We start from the raw sequence: 10,532 nt of genomic DNA, 5'->3' as shown, positions 1-10,532 counted from the left end.
CTAAATTAGCAAATGTTCCGGAATTAAATCCGGAAAACATAATACTTTTGAATACAAGTGCAATATAGAGTACTTTTATATTTTGATGTAAAAGTATTACTTTCTCATCAAAATTATTATATTTTCCCTTATAAGTAATGTTGCACTTATAAATAATTATATTTTCCCTTAAATTTTAAATAATTATTTTATTTAAAAAAATTATTTTGAAATTCGGTAACCGCCACGTCAGTCTATTTTCAAGTAAACATGTCATTTTGGGTTGAATTGCATGAGTTTGTGTTGTTTAGACACCTAATTGCATTTTTTTTTAGTTCGATAGCCTAATTGCAGTTTGGTGTACAGTTGAGTAACTTATTTGACCCTTATACAATTTAAAAATAATTGTCTTGATGACACCTCTGATACCACAAATTATGCCGTGGACCCGGGTCCACCATGCAAGCAGGTGGACCTGGGTCCAATACGGCATCGTTTTACTAGTTGCTGTTTAAATTTAAAAAAAAAATAGACGGCGTTAACTGCTGATTCCTCGCAAGTCCTCATCGCAGCAGAACAATAAACTCAAGTCCTCATCGTAGCAGAACAATCAACGCAACTCCTCATTGCAGCAGAACAATCAATTCTCCCTCACAAGTCCTCTTCTTCGCAATTCTTCTCCGATTCCTCATCGCAATTCTTCTCCATTGTTATTCCCAATTCATATTCCATTCGTTTTTCCAATACTGTGTTCATTAATGGCGGAGGCAAGAGATTAGCCAGGGTTACACGTTGATGGATCACCTTCAATTGCAGTTTTTTTTTTTCTGATTTTTAAACTTAGTATGAATTTGATTTTATTATTTGTTTGTTAGTGCGTTGAATTTGAAGTTTCATGAACTATATTGATTCATATTTGTGTTTTCGAATTTAGGATTTTTGGTTTAGATTGATTATTTACCATATATTTGAGTTTTTATTGGGGATCATTGCCAAAGTATATGTTCACAATCACGTAGCTATACATTCACATTTACAAAGCTTTATATTCGTAATTATAGAGTTCTACATTCATTATTAAAAAGCTCTACATTCACACGTACATAGGTCTTTGGTCGTAGCTTTTTTTTAAGGTACAAGCAAATACCAGGAGTATTCCGGGGTTATCGATCCACAGGGAAGCGGCGTATTAAGCACTAGTTCCTAATTAATTCACGAGAAGCTATTCCTACGTTAACAATGGGTATTTATCTATAAATATGAAAACAAAATAAATGAAGCAAGGCAAACGGATATTAATATACAAGAGATTAAGAGCGGGATTTTTGGGGGTCAAAGTGTTTAATCACCTAGTGTCAATCTAAAGGGAAATAATCATTTGGGTTAAAACAAGTGTGGATGATTGCAATCTAAAAGGGAAGGATTACTCTCGTAATTCAAACCCAAAATAAGGTAATTGGAATACTCACTCTCGTGAGCTATTCACAACATATAATCAAGAACAAGCAATAAATGGAATACCCACTCTCGTGGGCTATTCACAATTGGAATACTCACTCTCGTGAGCTATTCACAATAAATCCCTTAATCAACATGTCCTCTCTCGAGGTACAAGAATCAAGTGCAATTGTGGGTGCTCTAATTCATAGACAAATTTAGCATGAAACAAGTAATTAGGATCCTTAACTACAAGCATCACGAAATTAATCCACAATTACAACACGAGTAATAAACTCAAATAGATATTACATTCAAGCAATTCAAGAACTAGGCACATAGGTTTATAAACACTTTTCAATCCAAAAATCCCAAAGGAAAGCTTAACCAAACATGGCAATTTTAGTTTCAACAGCAAACAATTCAAAGAAATATTTAACAAAGCTTAAAGTAGAGAAGAGATGAAGAAATTCTCCCGAATGTGTCTTCCAAGCTCTTCTCCTCTCTTGTTGTGGCTTCAAATCTTCTTCCTTGCTCTCCTTTTTGGTCCAAATCCGCAGCCAAGCTTATTAGGGTTGAGAGGAAATGATGTTTTTATAGTGGGTGGAGAATGAGGGGCAAAAATGGCAATTCAAAGAATACAGAATCGCAGATCTGCAACTTTCGTCGCGGCGAGAAACCAGCCCAAAAACATTTTGCCCAATTTTTGGGACTTTCGCCGCAGCGAGAATCCGCTTGGGACGTAGCTCCAACTTCCAGACTGATTTTGACCCTTTTCCCTTTTGATTCACACTTTGATGTATTCAGAAGAATTGTAGCTCTTGAAGTCTTCTTTTCAATGGTTCAAGAATCATCTCATTTGGAATTTCCTAGGCTGAGATATGGTCCAATTACAGAGGTGTCGCCATATTTAGCTGGAATTACAACTCTTTGATCTTTTTACCACTTTGTCTTTTGATCTACACTTTGATGTCTTCATAAGAGTTGTAGCCCTTTAAGTCTTCTTTCCAATGGCTCAAGAATCATCGCATTTGGACATTCTTAGGAAGAGATATGGTCTGATTACTGAGATGCCGCCATGGTTGCGGGAATCTTTTGCTTCACCTTTCCATTGTTTTGTTCTTGTGATCAAATCCATTGAAAGTGCAACTCTTTGGCTCCTTTGAAAGTATTTTAGCCATCATCTTAGCTTCACCTTGGCTCCCCTTTGGCTTGAGATTCATTCAAAAATGTCCCAGAAGACATACATTTTCTTCAATTCATCAATTTATGCACCTAAAGATATAAACAATTGAATTAAGACACATTTTGCATAAAATGAAAGTATTTATCACTCAAAATAGGTTTATATACGGAGTGAAAATATGGACAAATAGGCACTTATCAATTCCCCCACACTTAAACCTTTGTTTGTCCTCAAGCAAACACAAAGAATAAATTGCAAATCAAAATTGAAGTTATTCATACTCCTCTTTGTACAACCAATCATACCACAAACCAAACTTGTTACAACTCAACTTGTTTCAAGAATCACCTTAGATTGACACACAAGTTCCATTCTCAAGCCAATAACCAAACACCTTTGCCATTTAAGTGTGTGTGAATCTAGTGTGCACATTCTAAGTTCAGTTTATGCAAAAGTGGTGTGTCCTTCATACTCTTACTAATTCAACTCCAAGATTGCATACAAAGATCAAGTATGACTTTTATTAAGCTTATAATGGGGCTAGGGGTTAAGGTTTAAACAAAGAAGAGGTAAGGAAATCAAAAGAGAGAAAATTCACATTTATTCACAAATAGGATTTAGAAGAGATAGGAATTTTTAGGAGCATTTTACAAATGAGAAAAAGACAACATTTCTACAAAAGGGGATGAAAAGTAAAAATACAAATTTTGATTTTTTTTTTGTATCTCTCTTCTTTTTTTTTTTTTCATTTTCTATTTTTTTTCTCAAGAATAGCTCACGGGAGAATAAACATTCTAGTTTAATGAATAGCCCACGGGAGAATATAAGCTATTCCAATTGTCATGACAACCCCAAACATAAATATTTACAAAATAAATGTTGCAAATAAAATTCAATGCTCCATATTAAATCTCTTCAACAAAGAAGAGTCATTTCCATTTTTGGTCCTACTGTTATTGGGCATTGTCAATTTTAGTCCACTTCATTAATTTTTGCCACATTACGGCCAGTCGTCTTATTTAGTTCTTGCCACTTTTAGTCCACCGTTAAAATTTTTGTCAAACAATCGTCCAAAATAGGGATATTTTGGTCTTTTCATGCTTTGATCATCTCCTTTACCCTCTGTAGTGGTCTTCCTTACACATTTTCATCAAATGAAGAGGTCCGGCGTAAGCCATGACTTTGTAATGTGGCTCATATGGCTTCCGCCAAACCTCTTCATTGGATGAAAATGTGTAAGAAAATTGAAAAACCACTGCAAAGGGTCAAGGAGATGACCAAAGCATGAAAAGACCAAACATACCCCTGTTTTGGACGATCATTTGACAAAAATTTTAACGGTGGACTAAAAGTGGCAAGGACTAAATAAGACTGGCCGTAATGTGGCAAAAATTAATGAAGTGGACTAAAATTGACAATGCCCCAATAACAATAAGACCAAAAATGGAAATGACTCAACAAAGAATTATGAATAAATGATAAATTCTCTCAAGGGTGAAGGGAAAACATTTTTGGTTATGGCTAAGGGTTAAATGACAAGGTTAGGACTTAATTACCTCAATCTTCCTTTTAATGCATATGAGGAAAGATAGGATAATTAAGAACACAAGAAAATAAATACAACGGGGTTTAACAAAAATCAAAAGGCTCAACGGGGGTAACAAGGGTAACATATATAACGGGTAGGTTTGAAGGCTCGGGCTAACAAAAATGACCTAAATCATTTCTAAGCATGCAATCATTAGACTTCACATAGAGAGTATTATGACAAGGTATAGCAATTAAACTAACACCGGTATCTCACATAAACCTTCACTAGTAATGCACAACACACTAGATTGAAATTTATCCAATTGATTAGTGGTTAACAAGGATATTGGCAAGAGAATAGCTCAATCATATGTTTCACCTTGATTCATCTATCACAAGTCAAATTGTAACAAGTTCCACCAAAGCAAACCACCAACCATCAAAGAGGAAATAATCACAACTTCAAGCCTAGATAGCAATTTATTCACACAAAAAGCATATGAGTCATCCAAGCAAAAATTTACCTCAATACTTGTCCTCTCCCCCACACTTAAAAATTTACATCGTCCTCGATGTAAAAAGAAAATAAAGCACAATAGATAAAACATTAAGCACAAGAGGGAGTAGGGTGAGGTTGGATCGATTTGAACAAGATAATGCAATAAAGCACAAGGAGTAAGAGAAAGATAATGAGACTCCCTTAGTGAGTATCTTGTGCACATCAAGAAGCCTCCTCAAATCAAGATCTATTCCTCAAAATCGATCCTATGAGCCAAGGGATATACACATCTAAACAAAAATGTAAGCATGGCATGACAAAATAAGGAGAGAAAATTATTATTCAAAATAAACTAAAGGTAAACAAAAACATAAAGAAAAAAATTGCAATAAAGGAAAATGCATGAAAATATAAGATAACATGGGGTGCCTCTCATGAAGCGCTAAGTTTAACGTCGCTAGCTCGACTCAACCTTTCAAGCAACAATCTATGCATGTTTGGACAAAGATGAGTCCATTTTCTCCGTTCACTTTTTCCTCAAAATATTTCCTTAAATGCCGGACATTAAGGAACTCCTTTAAGCTCAAAAGTAGCATATTCTCCTCAAAGCATTTGCAACGATCCGCTTCCAAGAATATGCTATCTTCTTCAACTCTCATCTCTTTTTCCTCTTCTTTCTCTCGAACAAGTAACGAGAGTCTTGGATCCTTCTCATGCACCAATAAGAGATGAGAGTATTTGGATATGAATATTGGCCAATGGGGGCCTACACTTTCAAAAACATTGACACCTCCCGGTTCCCAAATCGTTCTAAAATTTTCATCCAAGAGAATGTCATCCAATGAAGAGCATTCCTTGTTTGTGCCATAATCTTCTTTGAGCACTTTTTCCATTGAGCCATTTTCAAGTAGCTCATTGTCACCATTTTCTTGCATCTTCACCTCTCCTTCATTTTCCAAAATTTCCATCTCAATGCATTCATCACATATTTCTTCTTCTTCCTCTTCAAGGTCTTCACACTCCCTTTCTTTTTCATCAACCTCATGACCTTCATTTGGCAAGCACAATTGTTGGTACGGAGACACTAGAGGATCTAGAGTTCACCCATCATATCGGTACTTGGGATCAAAGATGAAACAATTTGCACCCTCATGAGGTCCTCCACACAATATACACCTTAAGGGTTGTGAAGTAGGTGGTGTGCTTTCTTGATCAAATATTTCTTTGCCCTCATCTTCAAGGTCCTCAAACTTCTTTTGATATTCCCAATTAGCAACATCTTGATCCACTTGAGCTTGTAGCTTTTTTAGTTGAGACATCATGTGCATAAGCTTGTTACTCTTCGTGGATTCCACCTCAAATGTTGGGTCAAGTGGTTGGCATTCTTGTTGAAATTCCTGGTATGGAAGCACTTGAGATCGCCCATCATATTGGTAATTATGATCAAATGTGAAGCAATTTTCTGCCTCATGAGGTCCTCCGTACACCACAAGGGTTGTGAACTTGATGGTATATCTCCTTGATAAGTGGCTTGACTCATGTTGGCACAAAATCCTTGAGTATGTTGTTGAGGGACATGATTGGTGGGGTAGAATGTATAGCAATTTTCTTTAAAGTGATTCCCACCACAAAAAGAACACCATTGATGTTGTGATGTGAATGCTTGAGAGGAGCTTTCATAGAAATGGTCTTGGCTTGAGTTGGCATAATTTGAGAAATGTTCTTGTTGTTCCATTCCTCCATAGTCTTGGTACCTATTCCAACTCATCTCATAATCATGGGAAGAAGAGTAAAATGGTGGCATAGCTCCTTGAAATTCATATCCATCCATAAAAAAAAAATTGTTAACAAAAACAAAAACAAATAAAAGAATAATGGAATAGACTCCTAGAAAAAATTTTCACTAATGTCAATACAAAGCACCGCTTCCCCGACAACGGCGCCAATTTGGTCATAGCTTTTTTTAAGGTACAAGCAAATACCCGGAGTAATCCGGGGTTATCGATCCACAGAGAAGCGGGGTATTAAGCACTAGTTACTAATTAATTCACGAGAAGCTATTCCTACGTTAACAATGGGTATTTATCTATAAATATGAAAACAAAATAAATGAAGCAAGGCAAAGGGATATTTATATACAAGAGATTAAGAGCGGGATTTTTGGGGGTCAAAGTGTTTAATCACCTAGTGCCAATCTAAAGGGAAATAATCATTTGGGTTAAAACAAGTGTGGATGATTGCAATCTAAAAGGGAAAGATTACTCTCGTAATTCAAACCTAAAATAAGGTAATTGGAATACTCACTCTAGTGAGCTATTCACAACATATAATCAAGAACAAGCAATAAATGGAATACCCACTCTCGTGGGCTATTCACAATTGGAATACTCACTCTCGTGAGCTATTCACAATAAATCCCTTAATCAACATGTCCTCTCTCGAGGTACAAGAATCAAGTGCAATTGTGGGTGCTCTAATTCATAGACAAATTTAGCAATGAAACAAGTAATTAGGATCCTTAACTACAAGCATCACGAAATTAATCCACAATTACAACACGAGTAATAAACTCAAATAGATATTACATTCAAGCAATTCAAGAACTAGGCACATAGGTTCATAAACACTTTTCAATCCAAAAATCCCAAAGGAAAGCTTAGCCAAACATGGCTATCTTAGTTTCAACAGCAAACAATTCAAAGAAAGATTTAACAAAGCTTAAAGTAGAGAAGAGATGAAGAAATTCTCCCGAATGTGTCTTCCAAGCTCTTCTCCTCTCTTGTTGTGGCTTCAAATCTTCTTCCTTGCTCTCCTTTTTGGTCCAAATCCGCGGCCATGCTTATTAGGGTTGAGAGGAAATGATATTTTTATAGTGGGTGGAGAATGAGGGGAAAAAATGGCAATTCAAAGAATGCAGAATCGCAAATCTGCAACTTTCGCCGCGGCGAGAAACCAGCCCGAAAACATTCTGCCCAATTTTTGGGACTTTCGCCGCAGCGAGAATCCGCTTGGGACGTAGCTCCAACTTGCAGCCTGATTTTGACCCTTTTCCTTTTTTAATCACACTTTGATGTCTTCAGAAGAATTGTAGCCCTTGAAGTCTTCTTTCCAATGGTTCAAGAATCATCTCATTTGGAATTTCCTAGGCTGAGATATAGTCCAATTACCGAGGTGTCGTCATATTTAGCTGGAATTACAACTCTTTGATCTTTTGACCATTTTGTCTTTTGATCTACACTTTGATGTCTTCAAAAGAGTTGTAGCCCTTTAAGTCTTCTTTCCAATGGCGCAAGAATCATCTCATTTGGACATTCCTAGGAAGAGATATGGTCTGATTACCGAGATGCCGCCATGGTTGCGGGAATCTTTTGCTTCACTTTTCCATTGTTTTGTTCTTGTGATCAAATCCATTGAAAATGCAACTCTTTGGCTCCTTTGAAAGTATTTTAGCCATCATCTTAGCTTCACCTTGGCTCCCCTTTGGCTTGAGATTCATTCAAAAATGTCCCAGAAGACATACATTTTCTTCAATTCATCAATTTATGCACCTAAAGATATAAACAATTGAATTAAGGCACATTTTGCATAAAATCAAAGTATTTATCACTCAAAATAGGTTTATATACGGGGTGAAAATATGGACAAATAGGCACTTATCAGTCTTCATTCAGAAGTATAGAGATGTACATTCACAATTATACAACAACACATTCACAGTTACATATTTCTACATTCACACTTTTAGAACTCCACATTCACATTGTTGACTGATGCTCTGTTGTATTTTGTATTTGCAGTGAATGCAAATTTCGTGGTTGTCTCAGCAAGCATTGATCAAGGAGATTTAAATGATGAGGAGTCTACTTCAATTCCAGGTTTTTTAATTGTTTTTTAGAGTAAAATTAGTGATTCATATTGATTTATGATTTATGTGTGGTTGTGTGTTTGAATGTTGAGATAGTGAACATAGAGGTTAGGAATTGTGAACATGGAGTTATGAAGTTGTGAATGTGTAACAGAGTTAATATAATTTTAGTCATTTTGTAGTTCTGGAATATGTGAACTTGAAGTCTTGAAATTATGAACATAGAGTATCCAAACTGTGAATGTGGAGTTCTATAATTTTGAATGTGTAATAGAGTTATATTTTGGAATTCTGAATTTGATGGAAATGTCATTCCTTTGTAGAGCGTAGCTAGATTTATTCGGCATTCCCCGTCCCCAGAATAAATCCAGCTATGCTCTACTAAAAGAATAACATTTCCATCAGAACTCTATGCATAGGGCTGTTAACGAACCGAACATAAACGAACGAAGGCTGTTCGTGTTCGTTTGTTAAGGATTTTGAGATGTTCGTGTTCGTTTGTTAAAGTTTTTGAAAATCCTGTTCGTGTTCGTTTGTTAAGCGTTCGTTAGTGTTCGTTAACGTTAACGAACACGTTCACGAACGTGTTCGCAAACGCTAGCAAACATGTCCACAAACATGTTCATTTACGTTCATGGACACGTTTGTGAACACTTAATAACCAAACACCTGCACATGTTCATGAACACAATTAGTTCGTGAACAATAAATAATCTACATTCATGTCTTCACTAACAATTATATATATATATATATATATATATATATATATATATATATATATATATATAAACATGTTCGCGAACATTATTAAACAAACACTAAACGAGCTTGTTCACAAACACTACTAAACGAACACAAACGAGCTTGTTCATGAACACTACTAAACGAACACAAACGAGCTTGTTCACGAACACTTAGCAAACGAGCTTACCACTGTTCAGACTCTGTTCGTTTATTAACCGAGCTCTAAATTTTGTTTGTTAATGTTCGTTTACCTTAATAAACGAAAATAAACGAACGCTTACCGAGCTCGAACACGAGTAGTTTGTCGAAAGTTCTGTTCGCTAATAGCCCTATCTATGCACACAAATACATAACTCTATTTTCACAAATACAGAGCTATATGTAGTAAAACAGAACACCATGTTTCTAGAACTATGTTAACTCTGTTACAGATTCACACATTCATAACTCTACATTCATAGTTTGTAAACTCCATATTCACAGTTTTTAAACTCCACATTCACACATTACAAGGCTACAAGTTGCTAGAACTATGTTAACTTTGTTACAGATTCACACATTCATAACTCTACATTCATAGTTTGTAAACTCCATGTTCACAGTTTTTAAACTCCACATTCACACATTACAAGGCTACATGTTTAGTAATTATATTATCACTACTACACATTCACACATTCATAACTCTATATTCACAGTTTCTATACTCCATGTTCACAATTTGAAAACTCCACATTCACACATTTTAGTGTTACATTCATAACTCTATATTCACAGTTTATATACTCCATATTCATAGATACAGAGATTTAGGTACACAAACACAAAGTTCTAAGTTCACTACAACATAGCTCTACATTCACAAAGAAAAAACTCTAGGTCACAAAAATATAATTCCATTTTTGAACCATTAACATTGTATATTACATATAACATAAACCCTATTCCATATAAACTCGTTAAACTACTTACAATCACAAAATCTATACTATATATAAAAACATTATCCTCCTCTAGAATTTTCCCGCCTAAACGTAGGGGTATTTTAGTAATATGGTAATTATTATTATTATTATTATTATATTAAATATTAATATTATTAATTATTATTATTATTATAGAATAATATTAATTATTCTTATTATAATAATATTAAATATTAAAAATATTAATTATTGTTATTATAGAATAATATTAATGATAGAATAATATTAATTATAATTGGTTATAATAGGTTATTAGTAATTATGGTAATTATGGTAATTATTATGATAGAATAATATTAATGA

The sequence above is a fragment of the Ipomoea triloba genome, chromosome 11 (assembly GCF_003576645.1).
Source record: "Ipomoea triloba cultivar NCNSP0323 chromosome 11, ASM357664v1".
Taxonomy (NCBI): Eukaryota; Viridiplantae; Streptophyta; class Magnoliopsida; order Solanales; family Convolvulaceae; genus Ipomoea; species Ipomoea triloba.
Note: the sequence above shows the minus strand (reverse complement) of the source record.